This window comes from Muscardinus avellanarius, assembly GCF_963383645.1.
Source record: "Muscardinus avellanarius genome assembly, chromosome: 4".
Classification (NCBI taxonomy): domain Eukaryota; kingdom Metazoa; phylum Chordata; class Mammalia; order Rodentia; family Gliridae; genus Muscardinus; species Muscardinus avellanarius.
This window is the reverse complement of record NC_137789.1, coordinates 68591797-68609906: the sequence shown is the minus strand read 5'-3', so window position 1 is coordinate 68609906 and position 18110 is coordinate 68591797. Positions and strand designations below refer to the sequence as shown.

The 18110-nt window shown below is 36.5% G+C and overlaps 1 protein-coding gene and 1 pseudogene across 6 annotated transcripts in view; one reads left to right on the top strand and one right to left on the bottom strand.

The window, feature by feature from the left end:
* Window positions 1-18110, top strand: part of LOC308261871 (uncharacterized protein C8orf34 homolog) — a gene marked incomplete at both ends in the record, with an annotated part of 438078 nt that overhangs the window by 216228 nt on the left and 203740 nt on the right. The window lies entirely within an intron of this gene.
* LOC308261924 (serine/arginine-rich splicing factor 1B-like) lies at window positions 3951-15460 on the bottom strand (annotated as a pseudogene). The gene is made up of 2 exons: window positions 14731-15460; window positions 3951-4152 (listed from the first exon to the last, which is right to left on the bottom strand). The product of its transcript is annotated as a serine/arginine-rich splicing factor 1B-like (transcript).

Here is an 18110-nt window from a genome sequence, read left to right as displayed (position 1 = left end):
AAAAGGAAACTGTATTATCAAAACACCTCTTCATTCATATTTGTGAATTGAAATTACAAAAACAAAGCCTACACATACAACTTCAAATTTGTTAATGCTATGCACTTGAAATATATATGAAATAGTATATTAAAACACTAAATCAATTAATTTTTTACAACACTTGGGATGGAACCTTCAAGCTATACCCCCAGCCCTATTTTTAAATTTTGAAACAGGATCTCACTGATTTGCAAAGGGCCTAAGTAGCTGAGGCTGAGCCCAAACTGTGATTCTCTTGTCTCAGCCTCTCAAATGCTGGGATTACAAGTGTGCACCACCACAACTGGCTTTCAATTAATTTATTAAACTATTTCTCTTTATAAAATGTAGTTATCCCTTATGTATATGTTATATACAATTTAATGATCATACAAAATATTTATAAATATTTTAAATGATTCATACAAAAATTAAAATTTTCTCCCCACTTACTACTCAAAAGTCTGCTTCTTTGAACTACAGTATCAGTAGCATCAGTGTACTTATAAGAAATTTATAAAAACTCTGCCCAAGTATGTATGTATGTATGTATGTATGTATGTATGTATGTATGTATGTATTGTTATTAGGATTAAAACCAGGAACATTCTATCTCCAAGCTATACTCCCAGATCTTTTTAATTTTTTAAAATTTGAAACAGGGTTTCACTGCTTTGCTGAGTCTGGCCTTGAATCTGCAATTCTCTTGTCACAGCCTTCCAAGTTCTGGGATTACAGGGGTGCACCATCATGTCCAGCTACACCAAGTTTTTAAATCATAATTAATATTTCATCAAAGCCCCAGAAGATTTATACATTATACAAATCTAAAGATATCATTTAAAAATAAATTTACATGATTTATATATGTGCTGTCATTCATTATCATATGTGTGAGAGAGAGATATGTTAGTATCATAAATATATAACAGTATTAAATTTCCCTTTAAATCAATACATTATTTTGAACATTTAAAAATTTCTTTGTTATAAATTTGGACTTGAAAATAAAAAGTATTTAAATTACATATTTCAAGTAAGAGAATTTAAATTATTAAATGTATTATTAAAAAAGGAAAGAGAAAATTGTGGCACGTTTAGATACTTCTTTGCGCTTAAACTTTGTTTTGCCACTAGGGGGTGCTAATGCTTTTGATTTGCGACCTCAAAAATAAACTGGAGATAAAATGTTTTTTAAAGAATAAAGAATCTGTATAACATGTAAGTAAATTCCATACAAGAAAAAATATAGGCTATTAAACTTGAAATCTGGATTATAAATTGTGTTATACAATATGGTTTTATGTAAAAAGAATAATTTAAAACCTTACTACCTGTGTCTACTTTTTGTTAACTTTCTGCAAAATTTAAAGAAAATATTTAGCATATGAATGCTGAAGAAAATATTATGAAATGTGAACAGTGGTTCTCTCATGAAACTAGCATTATAAAGTATTTTATCCTTTCATATATACTTACATGTATTTTCCATTTCATTTTTCACCATGGCAATAGAGGAGTTCATTTATAATCAGCTTTAAATTTTTTTTTAAAGAAAAGAAGAAAGATGAGCAATCATTTGCCAAGATATTTTATGCTAAACTCAACTATTACTTGAGATTTACTCAAGTTTTAAGCGGACTTCAGATACAGAAAATAAAGTATTCAAGGTCTTGTGAACAGCACTGATATTGACAACATCAAGATGTACCCTAAATCTTCCCCTCTTTATGTGGAATTTAAGAAGGCTACAAAGAAGTAACATGATTACAGTTCAGTTTCCTACTTAAGTCAGTGTGACATTAGACATTATTTCAGTAGGAATTTACCAATTGAGATTAAATCTAAACTGTTACAAAGGTGTTCCTCTGGCAGGACATATTAATTCTTTTAAATCAGGAGGGTACCCTTGATGTTGTTCTAATACTTGTAGAACAAAGTTGGTGATTCATTCATAAGGGTAGATTTCAAAAGAGGTTAAATTAATATACTTGTGAGTAATTTAGGAGAATAAGACAAAACAGCTACAGCAAAATAATTAGTAAAATATGAGTATAATTTGTTGTAGAAAAAGATATAATGTGAAAATATACACAGCACTTCAATATTTATGAGGAATTTAACTAGTTAGATTTTTGCCTTGGTCTTCCATCATTTTGCCATTATATGTATTAAAATGTCACTAGTGGGTTTGAATTTCAAAAAAAGCTAAATTTCTAATAAAATTGTGATTGATTCCTATGTATTTCTGGCACACCCCCAATTTCTAATCATACAACTTTTACTTTCCTCTTGGCATATTTACCAGTATCAGCCTTCAGTTATTTGATACATAAAATCATCAAGGACAAGGCATAGGCCTATCTTATTAAAACAGCACAAGGCTTCCAAAATTGTACCGAAAATAATTTTTCTTACTGCCCAAACAAAAATTACGGAGTGAAACCTATGTAAATAGTTGCTGATCCAGACTCCATCCACCTGAGCTCTTGTTCCCATAAGGCTCTAACACTCTTTGTTACGGTCATAACACCGTACAATGCCCAGCAGTTTGCAGGTGCAGAGTGCTTTTTCTTGGTTCATTCCAATATAAGTGAGAGAAGATACTATTCCTAAACATAAGACTTATCAAGTTCTATGGGAGCACAAAATGAAAATACTAAATTTTGATGGAAGCAAAACTTAAAACTTTGCTTTTCTAAAATATTTCCATTCTTAAAAATGTGAAACAATAGGTATGCTTAGTCCTAACTTAATATTTCTTCTTGTAATATAAAGACACATTAATTTCAAACAATCTAAAAACTCCTTAAATTCATTTTCCACATAATTCATTTGTTCCACATAATACCTCCGTCTATGCCAGCTGACCTTTGTAGAGAGGGGGTGATTACTGGGGATTGAACCCAAGGACATTCCATCTCTGAGCTATACCCCCCCCCAGACCTTTTTATTGTTTTTTAATTGTTGTTTTTAAACTGGGTCTCATTAGTTTGCTCTACAAGTCTTACTACACCACTGAGGCTGTCGAACCTGCAATCCTCCTGTTTCAATTTCCCAAGTACTGATATTACAGGCATGCACCATAATGCCCAGCTCTGACCTTTTGTAATAAGGACTCAGAATCTGCTTTTGCTAAAAAGCATGGACTCTTGGCTTGATGTTGCAGATGTCAGATGAGTAACTAAAAGCAGGCTAAAAGCTTGGCATCTCTGCCTTCATTTTGGATGTCTCCTTTCTACTTTAAACCTTGAGTCAGATTCCTATTCAACTCTCTACACAGAACATTTAAGGAGTTTTCATCTACAGCTGATGAAAACTTCAGCCTTCAAGGCTGAAGACACCAAGATAAGTGTAACTAAGATACTGTCAAGATTCCAGAAATAGTAAAGCTTGCAGGGAGCTTGCCAATGAGGCACCCCCCACCCAGGCAGAAGCAGTTACTCTATGATGGGAACTGAGGCTGCCCCCATCACAGAGGCAATTACCTTGTGGTGGGAATTGAGTTGACTCTTCAAGCCATAACTCCCCCAAAGCCAGCATAACCTCACAGAATCAGACCTGAGGTGACAATCAGCCAGAGCACACTGTGACCAAGACTGCTTCATGGTGTGTACTTCTTCACGCACACCCCACCCTGCCCCATTTTTATTTTTTCCCCTAACCTTAAGCTCTTGTCAGTATCCCTGAGGACAAGGCTGAAAATGCTTGGTCAGTTGTTGTTGCAGTATGAAAGCAGGGAGAGGACTTGAATAAATTCTCTACTGCTTTCTACATCTTTGTATTTTATGTTGAGGCAAGTGGTTGGGCCTGGCTGTTGGGACTCCCTGAAGTCAGGCCATACCAGCCTAGATTCCTACAGCACCATGACTACTTCAAGAACTAGTCTGATGGTTTATCTTACCCTGGTAAAAAGAAAGTTTAAAACTTCACTGTCTTCTTCTTAGTTCCTCTTGGTCTTCCTTTTTCTCCTCCTCCTTCTTCCTGTTGTCTTCAACATTGGTATTTGCTTTGCAAATCAGCAACAGCAGCATCACCTGAGAGCTGGCTGGAAAATACACCTGTATCCCATTACCACTTATGGTCTGAGGATTAGACCCAGCTGAGAGCTGCTTCTGAGGGTAGGGATAACTGAATACAAGAACATTAGTCAAAAGGAAGGAAAACCCATGGTATATGTGCTGTTAATTTCCTCTACACAGCCGAAATGGCAATCATCCCTAAATGAATGTGGCATGTTTTTCTCCTTGATCTCAGGCTTTGCCTGAGATAAATAGTCACCTCAACACTCCAGGTAGCCTCAACATAGATTCAGATTAAATGTATTCATTATACCTTATCCAAGCCATTTAGTTTCAGGCTATCAAGCTCATTCACCCTTGGAGAAATCAGACAAGTTATTTTATAAATGCTTGCTGTTATGATTTGGATTTAGAATGTCCCCCTAGAGCTCACCAAGCCAAGGCAGCCATGTTAGAGGCAGGACTTGGTTGCTGAGAAGAGGGCCCTGGGGGTGTGGCCTTAAGGATTATATATGGCCCCTCTTCCCCTCACTTTCTTATTGCTTCCTGCCTCTGTGAAGTGAGAGTAGAGCCCTTGCACTCTTCTCTCTCTGCTCCTCTTGCTATGCCCTGAGCACCACAGACTTCATCTGGCCTAATATGGATTTGAACCCCAGAAATCTCCCGAACGGTGAGCATATAAATCTTCCTTCCTCTAAGTTGTGGTGGTCAGGTGTTTGAGGTTATAGCAGTGAGAATACTGACTTATATAGTGGGAGTGGAATGTAAATGCATAGTAAAAATAGAAAAAATTATATGATGAATAACAAGGTAGTGAGAAAAAATTATTCATTCCCAGAACTAGAAAGAATATTTTGGACAACATCCCTGTAGAATAAGATCTTATTTTTCTTAAATAGACAGCATCTCAGAACTTTTGGGGATGTGAGATCCAATATAAGAGCTGCCTTTTACAAGTATAAAAAGAAAAGAGTAGAGAAGGGAGGAAAAAAGCAAGGGGGGAAGGAGGAGATCTAAGATGTTTATTTGACTTCTTAATAGGTGGTTATTTATATTATACATTCATGCTTAATCATTATACTTGGGTTTTTTTAACTTATTTAATTGGAAGTAGTAAAAATTCTGGGAAAATTTATAGTAAATGGTACCAATACAGTTGTGACATTATACTCAGGGACTTAATAATATTGGTTCAAGTTCCAGGTATATTCTACTTTAACAATTAGATTGCAGAAAGGAACAGAGGTCATGAGAATGCCAAGTGGTAGAGAATTCTAGTTGTTGACATATGTCTACCAGTATCATCAGCACCTGATGCTAATAAATCATGAAAAGATAAGCTTAATTACTCTAATAAAATGAACAATTTGTATCAAAGTTATTAATGTTAAAATCTATTCTTTCCAGAGATAGCTTTTCTTAGGAATAAATGAAAAGGTCGATTTTCCTAATGATGGAGTTGCTTACTCCCTATGCTTTTCAAGAAGAAAATATTTTTCTACTTTAAATTCCCAGTATCTAGAATATTTTGGGAACCTAACATGGCATATTACTTAAAGGGTCAAAAACCTCCTAGCTATTTCAAGTGCAGAGTGATTTAATACAGGGAATTAAGTGGAAAGGGGAGGAAAAGATTTTCCTTGACCTTGGCTGAATTTGAAAGGAAGACTGACAAAGACAGATTAACATGAGAGAAGCATAACAGATTTACTTAATAAGTTTTATATAACATGAGGACCTTCATAAAAAATGAAATGAAAAATAATAATAAAACTGTGTATTTCTTAAGTAAGGTTTAATAAAGTAAGCAACTGAGAAGAAGTGTGACAAAAAGGTACGGTCTAATGGTAGTAAACTGAAGGGAACTTAGCAAGGCCTGTTTGTTCAGAGCCCTTTTTGTGGCCCTAAGTTTTCAAAAATACAGATGTGCCTTTCCTCTGTAAGAGGGAAGGTACCCCTAGAGAGTTTTATGACTTGCTTCAGAGTACCATCAGAAAATATTTCCTAGGTTTTATGATCTGCTTTAGAGAAGAAAAGTGAAGGAAAGAGTGACTTTTGTGTTTCTATTACTTCCTTTAATGCTAAGGTAGCATGTGTGAAGGCAGCATGTCCTGAACACCATCAGATACTAGCAAAAATACAGAAAAGGGGAGGAGTCAAAGTCAGCGTTTCAGGTTTCTTACTTTTGCTTATACTGCTGTGATAAAGGGTTCCTGAAGGTGCTGCTACCATGCTGATATCAGAAATCATCATGAAACACTGTCAATTAGAACTGTTCACAATTCCAAAGCTAAAGACTGGTCCTGGGACAACAGTGAAGGCCAGGCCCTGGGAATGGTCACATTCTATTTTTTCCTGCCAGAGGGCAAATGACCTTTATCAATTTTCCACCTTCCAGATTTCTTGCCAGTTAATCTCATCGGCAGAACCAAATTTTGTCTAGAATTTAAGCTTCAAATGAGTCTCAGTAAAGTAATCCTCAGTCTTCCAACTCCTGTGAAATTTAGCAAAAACACAAGACATAGGAGTGAGGACTGAGCATCCTTCAAGAGGAGAAAATCATTTTCCCTCTACTTCTAAACCTGGTGGGACCTCTATCACAAGACAGACTAAAACCCAGAAGCTCACCAGACATGGTGGTGCACACCTGTAATACCCAAACTTGAGAGTCTAGACAAGAGGAGCACAAGGCTCCTCCTTAGCAACTTAGCAAGATCCTGTTTCAAAACAAAAAATGAAATAGGGCTGTGGGTATACCTTAGAGATAGAATATCCCTGGGTTTAATTTCAGTACTAAAAAAAGAAAAAAGAAAAGAAAAAACCCAAAATATGTTGATATGTATCTCTCATATACATAGGAGACACTCAGGAAAATGAGTATATCACAAATAACCTTATGTAGCATTTTTAATTACACAATGAAAGAAGACTGTAAAGGAGGGAAGTTATGGGGAGGTAACCAGGAAAAGCAAGGCAAACAGGAGTGAGGTTTGTTATATAGATTTAAATTAGTGCTTTCTAGCCAGGGGTGGTGGCCCACGCTTGTAATCCCCCACTTGGGAGGTGGAGACAGGAGGATCGTGCAGGTTAGAAGCCAGCAGTGCTGGTTTAAGAGACCCTGTTTCCAAATAAAAATATAAAAAATAGGTCTGGGAGGGTAGCCTAGAGGTAGAACAGCTTCCAGGAACCCCAGTACCACCATAAATAAATAAATAAATAAATAAATAAATAAATAAATAAATGCTTTCTTCTTTGAAAAAGTTTATGGTGATTTCTTAATCTTACTCTTCTGGGTAGGTGGGGAAGAAGACCACTTTACAAATGAAAATTTTCTTAATAGATATAAATTTCCCTTGCAAAGTGGTAACTGGTGCTGTTTTCAGAGATTTTGTGGTGTCTGCTGTTCCTTAAAATAGCTCAAAATAATTCCTAGGCCAAAGAGGCATATTAGAGTGGCATATTCTGGTCTCTTACTATTGTGTTTGGAGTGGAATATTTTCATCTCCTATAACAGAAATAGACAATAGCCAAAACATATGGGTGGGAAGGAATAATTTCCAGGAAGAGAATACATATGGTTGTCCCTCTGTATCTGTGGGGGACTTTTTCTAGGTCTCACAGATGCCAAAATCCAAGAAGGCTTAGTCCGGTATAGAAAATGGTGTAGTGTTTGCATATAATCTATGTACATCTTCCTGCAGACTTTAAATCATATCCAGATTACTTAAAATACCTAATATAATGTAATTCTCTGTGAATAGTTGTTATAATGTGTTGCTTAGGAATAATGCAAAGAAAAAAGAAATGTGTACATGTTTGTTATAATTTCTTTTAGAAATACTTTAAATCAGAAATTGGTTAAATCCATGAATACAGAGCCCACGAATATGAAGGGATGACTGTATACCAGATATTTGAGAGATTACAAAAGTTTTTACATGAATTACTTAATTTTAACAACTATTTAATTATTATTCCTACTTACCCTGAAGCTTAGAGAACTCAAGTAACTTGTCCAACTTCACATAACTAGTAATATTAAAACCAAGTTCTCTGAATCTGAAGCATACACATTATTCACTATATGGTGCTAAACTCAATGAATTATTCAAATAAGTAATGAGCCATACCTGTTTAAATTATTACCCATAACAAAATCTCTATAGTGATATTTTTAGTATATTTCTCCAATTCTATTTTTTTAAAAGTCGATAGGTAACCTGATGTGGTGACTCATGCTTGTAATCTCAGCATTTGAGAGGCTGAGACAGGAAGATCTGGGTTTGTGGCCAGCCTCTTAGTGAGGTCCTCTGCAACTTAGTGAGACTCTGTTTCAAAATAAAGAATAAAAAAAAAATATGGCTGGGGGGTGCGTAGCTCAGAGGTAGAATGCCCCTGGGTTCCATTCCCAGTATTGCAATATATATTCAATAGGTCACATAGTTAAATGGTTCTTACAAAAGGTATAAAGCTATGTTCACATGTTCACATGTCATCTATAGTTGTGAAGACTTTTGGAATTTATAACTACTAGTATTTAAAGGACCAGAGATGATCAATGATGCCAGTTTTCTTATTATTAATTTTTTATTGGTGCATTATATTCAGACATCCTATTGGGGTGAAAAACTTATGTGGACATACATGTATGCCAGTTTTCAAGTTAGAACAAATACAAAGTGTTTCTAAAATTATGTCATTACTTTATCTTATTTTTATTCTTGAGAAGGAGCGACAAAATGGATATTCTGGGAACTCTGCCTAATACTGTCATCTCCTCAGATCATTCCATCTTTGTTGTGACTTTCACTAATGGAATGGTTATGAGTTATAAAGTATTGTACTTAATCAAAAATTTCAGAAAATTCTGGAAATACCTATGAATGCTATCTGTTATGTGAAGGCAATATTTTTAATCATAGAAGAAAAAATTGAAAATAACTGATGTAGGATATCAAGGAATACTTTTCTTTTACTGTGGATTCAGAGATAAGCACTTGGTATATAAATTCTTTTTGCTATTTAACAAACATTTATTATTTTGCATCTACTGTTTTTAATGCATGACATAGAAATAGAAACTCTGTCCCTAATCCTGCAATTGTACCTTTAGACAGATCTGCTCCATTTTGTCCCCTAAGCTCAACTGAGATTGTTGTAAACAGCCCTCTATCAAGATAGAATTGGGAGGAAAATGTTGGATGGAACCTGATCAAAGAATGAAAGATGAGGAAAACAGTTTCCCATGTGGGTATCTACTCTCTTGAGTGAGTGAGCTGTTTTGTCCCACCAACTGAGATCTGTGTCTTCCTATCAAAATTCTAACTATATGCATATAAACATGCATTTCCATCTGTATATTTGGAATATATGCACATGTATGTGTCCATACCTTTAGTGTCCTGTCTCTAAGGAACCAAATGCACAATAAAAGCAAATCCATGACAGAGGAAACAGCTGGAAGCCATTAATCATAATAATAGCAGAGGATCAAGGGGAAAAACACTCGGCAGGTGGAGTGTTCTCTCTGAAAAAAATTGTGCAGAAATCTGGAAAGAAAAACATTGTTTAAAATATGGATCTTTAAAATAAATCATGACTCTAACTTCCTCTGGTCTAGATGTTCTTTTTCCTTAAAAATAAGCTGATTCTTACTGCTTAAAAATGGAATATTTGGCATTATAAAAATAATAAACATGAACTGAGTGGTGATGAGACTTAAAGGATTCCAGAAAGAGGATAGATATCACCCCTTTCCCTCTAGCTCTGCAGCCTATGTGCTGTCATACCAGCATTTATCATTTCAAGGTGGAAACAAGACTAGATGGAGAAAGAGCATTCCTGGAATGTAATGCAAGCATGTCCCTATGGGGAGGGTGCTTATTCTCTCTAGATCTCAAATATTAGAATTTAAAGATGAAGGTCCTTTTTGAGGACCTTCTATCTATCATTGAGCTTGGTGCTCACTCACTGTAGAAGCAGAAATTGGGGTTGATCCCTTTTCTGTTCATCATAAAATTATGACAAACACTCCTATAAGATAAGTTAACAAGAGAGAAGCATAGTAAGTGGATTTGATTATAGTTTTACATGACAATGAGAGACTTCAAAGGGTTGAAGACTCAAAGGCCAGAGTGAACTCTCTAGTTTTATGAAAATGAAGCATGAACATCCATGTAGATATATGATTGGACAAAAGAGTCTAAATTATTTTTTCCATATTTTATTTTATTTATAAGTGGAACATTGAAAATGGTGTGCATTTAGAATGTGCTTCATGCCCTCCCCCCCCAATTTCCCTTCCCCCCTCCTAATAAAGAGGTTAATCATGTTATATTTACACTATTACACATATTTGGATGTAGCTCCTCCATTGAACAACCTCAGCTTTCTTCTTCTCCTATCCTTCCATTCAAGCTTTGCTGAGATTTCCCCTCCATTATCTGGAGTCCCTCTGGTATTACCACCACTCCCTGGCTTGGGCATATTAGAGAAAACATATGTCACTTCTCTTTCTGTACTTGACTAATCTCACTTAACATAATGTTCTCCAGTTCCTTCCATCTTCTTGCAAATGCTATTGTTTTATTTTTCTTTATAGCTGAATAGAATTCCATTGTGTGTATTACCCATAATTTTGCAATCCATTCCTCTGTTGGAGATCTAGGTTGGTTCCATATTTTGGCTATTACAAACTGTGCTGCTATGAACATGGGTATGCATATGCTAATGTAGTTCTCTGATTTCAACCCCTTTGGAAAGATACCCAGGAGTGGTATAGTCAGATCAAATGGTGGATCTACTCCCAGTTTTTTAATGAATCTCCATACTGATCTCCATAGTGGCTGAACTACTTTGCACTCCCACCAACAGTGTAAAAGAGTTCCTCTTTCCCCACATCCTGGCCAACAACTGTTGTTTGATTTCCTTATGCTTACCACTCTGATTGGGGTTAGATGGAATCTCAGCATAGTTTTTATTTGCATCTCCCTGATGGCTAGTGATGTTGAACATCTTTTTATGTATCTATTGGCCATTTGTATCTCTCCTTTTGTGAAGTGTCTATTCAGTTCAGTTGCCCATGTCTTGATTGGGTTGTTTGTTTTGCTAGTGTAGAGTATTTTGAGCTCTTTGTATATTCTGGATATTAGCCGCCTATCAGAGTGGTGGCTGGTAAAGATCTTCTCCCATTCTGTAGGCTTCCTGTTTAGGTTCTTGATGGTTTCCTTTGATGAGAAGAAACTTTTTAGTTTGATAAGATCCCACTTATTAATTTTTGCTTTAATTTCCTGCACTTTGGAAGTCTTATTGAGAAAGTTACTGCCTGTGCCTATATGTTGGAGTGTTGATCCTATGCCTTTCTCTAGTAACTTCATAGTCTCTGGTCTAATTTCTAAGTCATTGATCCATCTTGAGTTGATTCCTGTGCATGGTGAGAAGTAAGGATTCAGATTCAATTTCTACAAATGGATAGCTAGTTCTCCCAGCACCGTTTGTTGAAAAGGCTTTCTTTTCTTCAGTGTATGAGTTTGGCTCCTTTGTCAAAGATCAATTGACTGTAGATGTGTGGGTTTCTTTTTGTATCTTCTATTCTGTTCCACTGGTCAATTTACCTACTGTTGTGCCAATACCATGCTGTTTTTTTTTTTTTTTACTACTATTGCTTTATAGTATAATTTGAAGTCCAGGATTGTGATGCCTCCTGCCTGGTTCTTGTTGCTGGGAATCGCTTTGGCTATTCTGGGTCTTTTATTTCTCCATAAAAAAATCATAACTGATTTTTCCAGGTCAATCAGAAATGTTGCTGGTATTTTAATGGGGATTGCATTGAATCTATAGATCACTTTTGGAAGAATGGCCATTTTGATGATATTTATTCTGTCTATCCATGAGCAAGGGAGATCTTTCCATCTTCCAAGGTCTTCTTCAATTTCTTTCTTTAATGGTTTGTAGTTTTCTCTGTAGAGGTCTTTTACATCTTTGGTTAGGTTTATTCCTAGGTATTTTATTGGTTTAGAGGTTATAGTAAATGGAATAGTTTTCTGTATTTCTTTTGTTGTGGATTCATTGTTGCCATAAAGGATAGCAACTGATTTCTTCAGGTTGATTTTGAATCGTGCAACTTTGCTGAATTGGTTAATCAACTCCAGAAGTTTTTCGGTTGAGTTCATTGGATCTTCTAGATAAAGAATCATATCATCTGCAAATAAGGATAGTTTTAGCTCCTTTCTTCCTATTTAAATTCCTTTGATTTCCTTCTCTTGTCTTATTGCTGTGGCAAGAGTCTCAAGGACTATATTGAAAAGGAGTGGTGATAATGGTCATCTTTCTCTTGTTCCTGATTTTAAAGGGAATTCTTGCAGTTTTTCTCCATTCAGTATGATGTTGGCTTTGGGTTTATTGTATATAGCCTTAATGATGTTGAAATATGTTCCTTCTATTCAAATTTTCTGCAGTGTTTTTTAACATAAATGGGTGTTGGATTTTGTCAAATGCTTTTTCAGTATCTATTGATTTGATCATGTTGTTTTTTGTTCTTAGTTCTATTTATGTGGTGAATAACATGTATTGATTTGCGTATGTTGAACCAGCCTTGCTTTTCTGGGATGAAATCAACTTGGTCATGGTGTACAATTCTCTTGATATGGTTTTGAATGTGTATAGCTAGTATTTTGTTTAGAATTTTTGCATCTATGTTCATTAAGGATACTGGTCTGTAATTTTCCTTTCTTGAAGTATCTTTATTTGGCTTGGGGATTAATGTGATACTGGCATCATAGAAGGAATTAGGGAGAATTCCATCTCTTTCAATTTCCCAGAACAAGTTGTGAAGTATTGGTATTAGTTCTTCACTGAAAGTTTTGCAGAATTCAGCTGGGAATCCATCAGGGCCTGGACTCTTCTTTGTTGGTGGAATGTTGATTGCTGTTTCTATTTCTTTGTTTGCTATTGGTTGGTTTAGGTGTGCTATGTCCTCTTGTCCTCTTGGTTCAGTTTAGGTAGGTTATATGTGCTTAGAAATCTATCGATTTCTTCCATGTTTTCCAGTCTGTTGGAGTATAAATTCTCAAAATAGTTTCTGATAATCCTTTGAATTTCCTCTCTGTCTGTGGTGATGTCTCCTTTTTCATTTCTGATTTTAATAATTTGAGTTGATTCTCTCTTTCTTTTGATTAAGTTGGCCAGGGGTTTGTCAATCCTATTAATCTTCTCAAAGAACCAGATTTTTGTTTTGTTGATTCTTTGAATTGTTTTTTCTGTTCTCTATTTCATTTATTTCTGCTCTGATTTTAATAATTTCCTGATTTCTGCTGGCATTGGGATAAGACTGCTGCAGTCTTTCTAGGTCCTTGAGTTGTGTCATTAGGTTGGTTTTTTTTGTTCTTCTTATGTGGGCACTCAATGCTATGAACTTGGTTACTTTCTGTTCTTCTTATGTGGGCACTCAATGCTATGAACTTTCCTCTCAACACTGCCTTCAAAGTGTCCCATAGATTTTGGTAAGTTGTTTCTCTATTTTCATTTAATTCCAGAAATTTCTTTATTTCTCCCCTAATTTCCAATCTTACCCACTCATCATTCAATAGTGTATCATTCAATCTCCTTGTATTTAAATAGTTTCTTTGGGGTTTCCTGTTGTTGATTTCTACTTTCATTCCATTATGGTCTGAAAAGATGCAGGGAATCATATTACATCTTTTGAATTTGCTGGTGTGTGCTTTGTGTCCCAGAGTGTGATCTTTTTTAGAGAAGGTGCCATGGGCTGGTGAGAAGAATGTGTATTCTGTTGTTCTGGGTTGAAATATTCTGTATATGTCTATTAAGTCCATTTGGTTTATAGTTTTAATTAGTTCTGAAGAGTCTTTACTCATCTTTTGCCTTGAAGGTCTATCTAGTGGCGTGAGAGCTGTATTGAAGTCTCCCACTATTATTGTATTTGGGTCTATTTGAGATCTGATATCCAGAAGGGTTTGTTTTACAAATGTGGCTGCACCCACATTGGGGCCTAAACATTTACTATCATTATATCTTCTTGGTTAATTTCTCCTTTTAATAGGAGGAAGTGTTCTTCTTTGTCTCTTCTGATGTGTTTTAGCTTAAAGTCTGTTTTGTTGTATATCATTGTTGCTACTCCTGCCTGTTTTTGGTCCCCATTGGCATGATATATCTTTTTCCATCCTTTCACTTTCAGTCTGTGAATGTCTTTTGCTGTAAGGCATGTTTCTTGCAAATAGCATATATTTGAATTATACTTTTTTAATCCACATTGCCAGTCTGTGTCTTTTGATTGGAGAGTTAAGTCCTTTGGTTCGGTGTTATTATTGAAATATATTGTTTGTTTACTGTCTTTTTGTGTTCTATCTTCTGTTGGATATAATTTTATTTCTTCTTAGTTAGATACCCTGCTGATCAACTTCATCTCTTCTCTGATTACACAATCACAGTCTGAAGAGCATGGAGTTAACTAAATTTAGATAATCCTATGACATCACTTAAAATATGATTTGTCAAAGACATGAGGGGAATGTAGATGTTAGGAGTAAGGGGATATTATACAAGAATGTGATTAAACACTTTAGCCCAATCTGAACAAAACATTTTTAATTACAAAATGAAAAGACTGTACTGAGTAAAGGAAAACTGTATACAACATGGGTTCTACAAAAAGTGTCACCAATCATCTCACAGATGAGAGCGAGATCTGCTATCCCGGGGAGAACAGCATGGTGATCCTTTGCTTCTCCTTGGGGAGTAACTGCAACTCCTGATGTTGCTTCTGCTATGGCTTCTGCTACGACTATGAGATCGAGATCTTCCATAACTTGGACTTCTGGGCCCAACTTTAACCTGGATGTAGGCAGTTTCTCCCTCATGAGATCTAAACTTAGTGTTATCCAGTTTTCGAACTGCATGGGTCATGTCTTCTTTCCGTACAAACTCCACGACACCAGTGCCATCTCGGTAAACATCAGCATAACATATGTCACCTGCTTCACACATGTGATCCTTTAAATCCTGCCAGCTTCCACTAGGAGGCAGTCCAGAGACAACCACTTTGTTTTCAGACCGCCTAGATGGGAGGCCGGAGCGCCTTGGGGAGCTCTGCCACCTCCACCCCGCCACTGCCTCGGCCTGTACCACGGCCACTTGGAGGAGACCCCACCGCAGACGGCATCCATCATAATCATAGCCGTGGGGACTGTACATGGCGTCTTCTGCCTCTCGCGGGTCCTTGAACTCAAGGAAGGCGAAGGGCTTCCTCCACTGCGATTCTTGAGGTCGATGTCACCCATAGCGCCGTATTTGTAAAACATGTCCTCAGTGTCCTTGGTGCGGAGGTCTGGAGGTAAGTCGCCCACGTGGATGCCACAGTCGTTGTTCCCCGCTGGGCCACGAATCACAATACCTCCCAACATGGCAATGACGAAAAGCGCGGCCTGGAGAACAAGCCTTCCCACCAAGCCCAGAGCATGGCAGAACGAGCCCGCAGCAGCACCACATCTCAAAAGGGTCTAAAAGCAATAAAGTGAGAAGGGGACCCAGAAAAGCCTGTCAGATTCTTCTTGGCCCTTTAGCTGTAAGACTTCTTCCTCTCAGATAGGTGGTAGAATCCTTTCTGCAATGTCTCTTAGTACATATAATAAAACATGCTAGGTCAGATATTTATGTCCAGCTCTGCCACAGAAAGATGGAGGAAAGTCAGAGTAAACCATTAAGGGTTTATGGCTGGCTTTGGAGAAAAGACTTTTGGGTTTCTAAGACCTGCCTTGGGGAAGAGACATTCTAGTTTCTGTGGATTGTCTGGAGTGTGAATGAAGGGCGAGAGCCTGGAGATAAGAAAATGAGAGGGAAACTTTGCTTCTGAGGCTGCATCTGAGGCCTTCACTTTGGGGTATCATTTTCTGAGCCCCAACATCAGCATGGAACTGTATGCAGAAACTTGAGAGCCTACAAAGTGAACTTAGGTCGCCTTAGGGTGCTTACATTTCAATTTATTGAGCAAAATGGGCAAAAGCTACAGTGTGGCTACAGTGTGGTGAGCAGATCTATAGATGACAGTGAAAGAAAACCATGGTGTAGGTTCTTTGAAGTAATGGAAGAGTGCAAAAGCTTTATAACAAAACAGGAACTTTATGGGGTAATTTGTGATTTTATTTTGATCAAGAATGAGACAAAAGACATTTTCTGTATATGGCTAAGTAAAAAAAAATGGGTTCTCATATTGAATAAAGGAGTACTTTAAATAAAATATTGAGGAGGCAGGCCATAGTTTATAGATTGTCTTGCTGTAAGTCACAATATTATGTTCATTTTCTGCATTGTATAAAACTATCCTAAAATCTAGTGGCTTAACACAATAAGCATTCATTACTTTACGGTCTGGGTGGGTCAAGGGTTTGGGAACAGCAGAGCTGGGTGGTTTGGGCCAAATTGCAGTCAGCAGGCAGCCAGGATGCATGGGGCTGGAGGGTCCATTTCCACTGACATGCCTGTTGGTAGGAGATCCACATTCCTCACTATGTGGGCTTCTCCAGGGCTGTTAACTACCTCGGGAACAGGAAACCTGGGAGGAGAGAGAGAGAAGCATGAGTCGCAATGTCTCTGAGTTAGGCTGAGAAGCAATATACCATCACTTCCATTATATTCTATTAGTTACTCAGTTCAGCTGTGACCCAGTATAGGGCAAAACACAAAGATGTGGATATGAGGGGGTGGGATCTTTGAGGGCCACTATAGGGCCTGGCTACCACAAATGCCGATATAAAGTACAATTCTAAGAACTGAAAATGGTTGATATTTTGATTCTAAGTACAGGTAGAAATATAAATATAAATGTGGATATATAGATACAGGAGAAGTATAATTTTAGAGGGGAAATGTGGCCTGAAGCCAGTTTTGATTATGTACTTGTCTCCATGGACAGGGTTGGAAGAACAGCTATCTATATATTTATTTGATATATCACTCCAAATTATTATTTAAGAGAATATGCATTTATGTAGAACTTCTACATTTGTTGTTAGACACGATTATTTTTGCTACTCATTGTGGTTACCAAAGATCTCCGTTCTGCAGTTTTCTTGTTTGCTTATATTTTTATTATTAGTATTGTTTTAACCTATAATTTGTAATTAGACATTTTTCAAGCCACATTTGTACTTTGTGAGGGCTAACCTGAATAATAAAAATCTACTCATCTATTTAATCACATCATGTATTTTATAATGCTTGAGAAATTAAAAAATATAATTGAAACTCAATGAGAGTAGATGGAGGAAGACACACTGTTGTGTGCTCTGCTCAGTAGAAATCCTACTCCATCTTAAAGGTGCCTTACCTTCTTCTCCTGAAATGGGACCATAGAGTATAAAGTAAGAGTACAACAGTGTTGATCTGCCACTAAAATGACTGATTTCTTTCCAGTTTAAAAAAGAGGGAAGAATGTTTACTATTTTATCTCTATCTTCTTGAATCTCTTTTATGACTAAAGAATTTCTCAAAACTTATTTTGCTTTGATGAACAAAGGAATAGACATATGATATTTAGACTAGGGTTCAGCAAACTATGGCCCATGGGTCAAATCCAGCTCTTGCCCTCTTTGTAAATGCAAATTTAGTGTAATTCAGCCACAGACATTTGTTTACATATTTTTCATGACTACTTTTTTGATATAATGACAAAATTGAGTAGTTGTGAGTCTCTTTGACCTGCAGAGCTATATATTTACCATATAGTTTTTTACAGAAAAAGTTTGCATCCAGGCATGGTGGCACACACCAGTACTAGGAGGCTGATCCAGGAAAATCAAAAGTTTATTGCCAGCTTCAGCAATGTATTGAAGCCCTCTGCAACTTAATGAGATCCTGTTTAAGAAAAATAGGTCTGGGGATGTATATCAGAGGTAAAGTACCTCTAAGTTCAATCCACAGTACTAAAAAGCAAAACAAAACAAAATGCTAACCCCTGTTCTAGGTGCTTCAGATGAATGTCCAGGTTAAAGCAAATTTGAAAACAGCATGATATAGTGATTAAAGACACAGACTTTGGTTAATCACAGGAAGGAG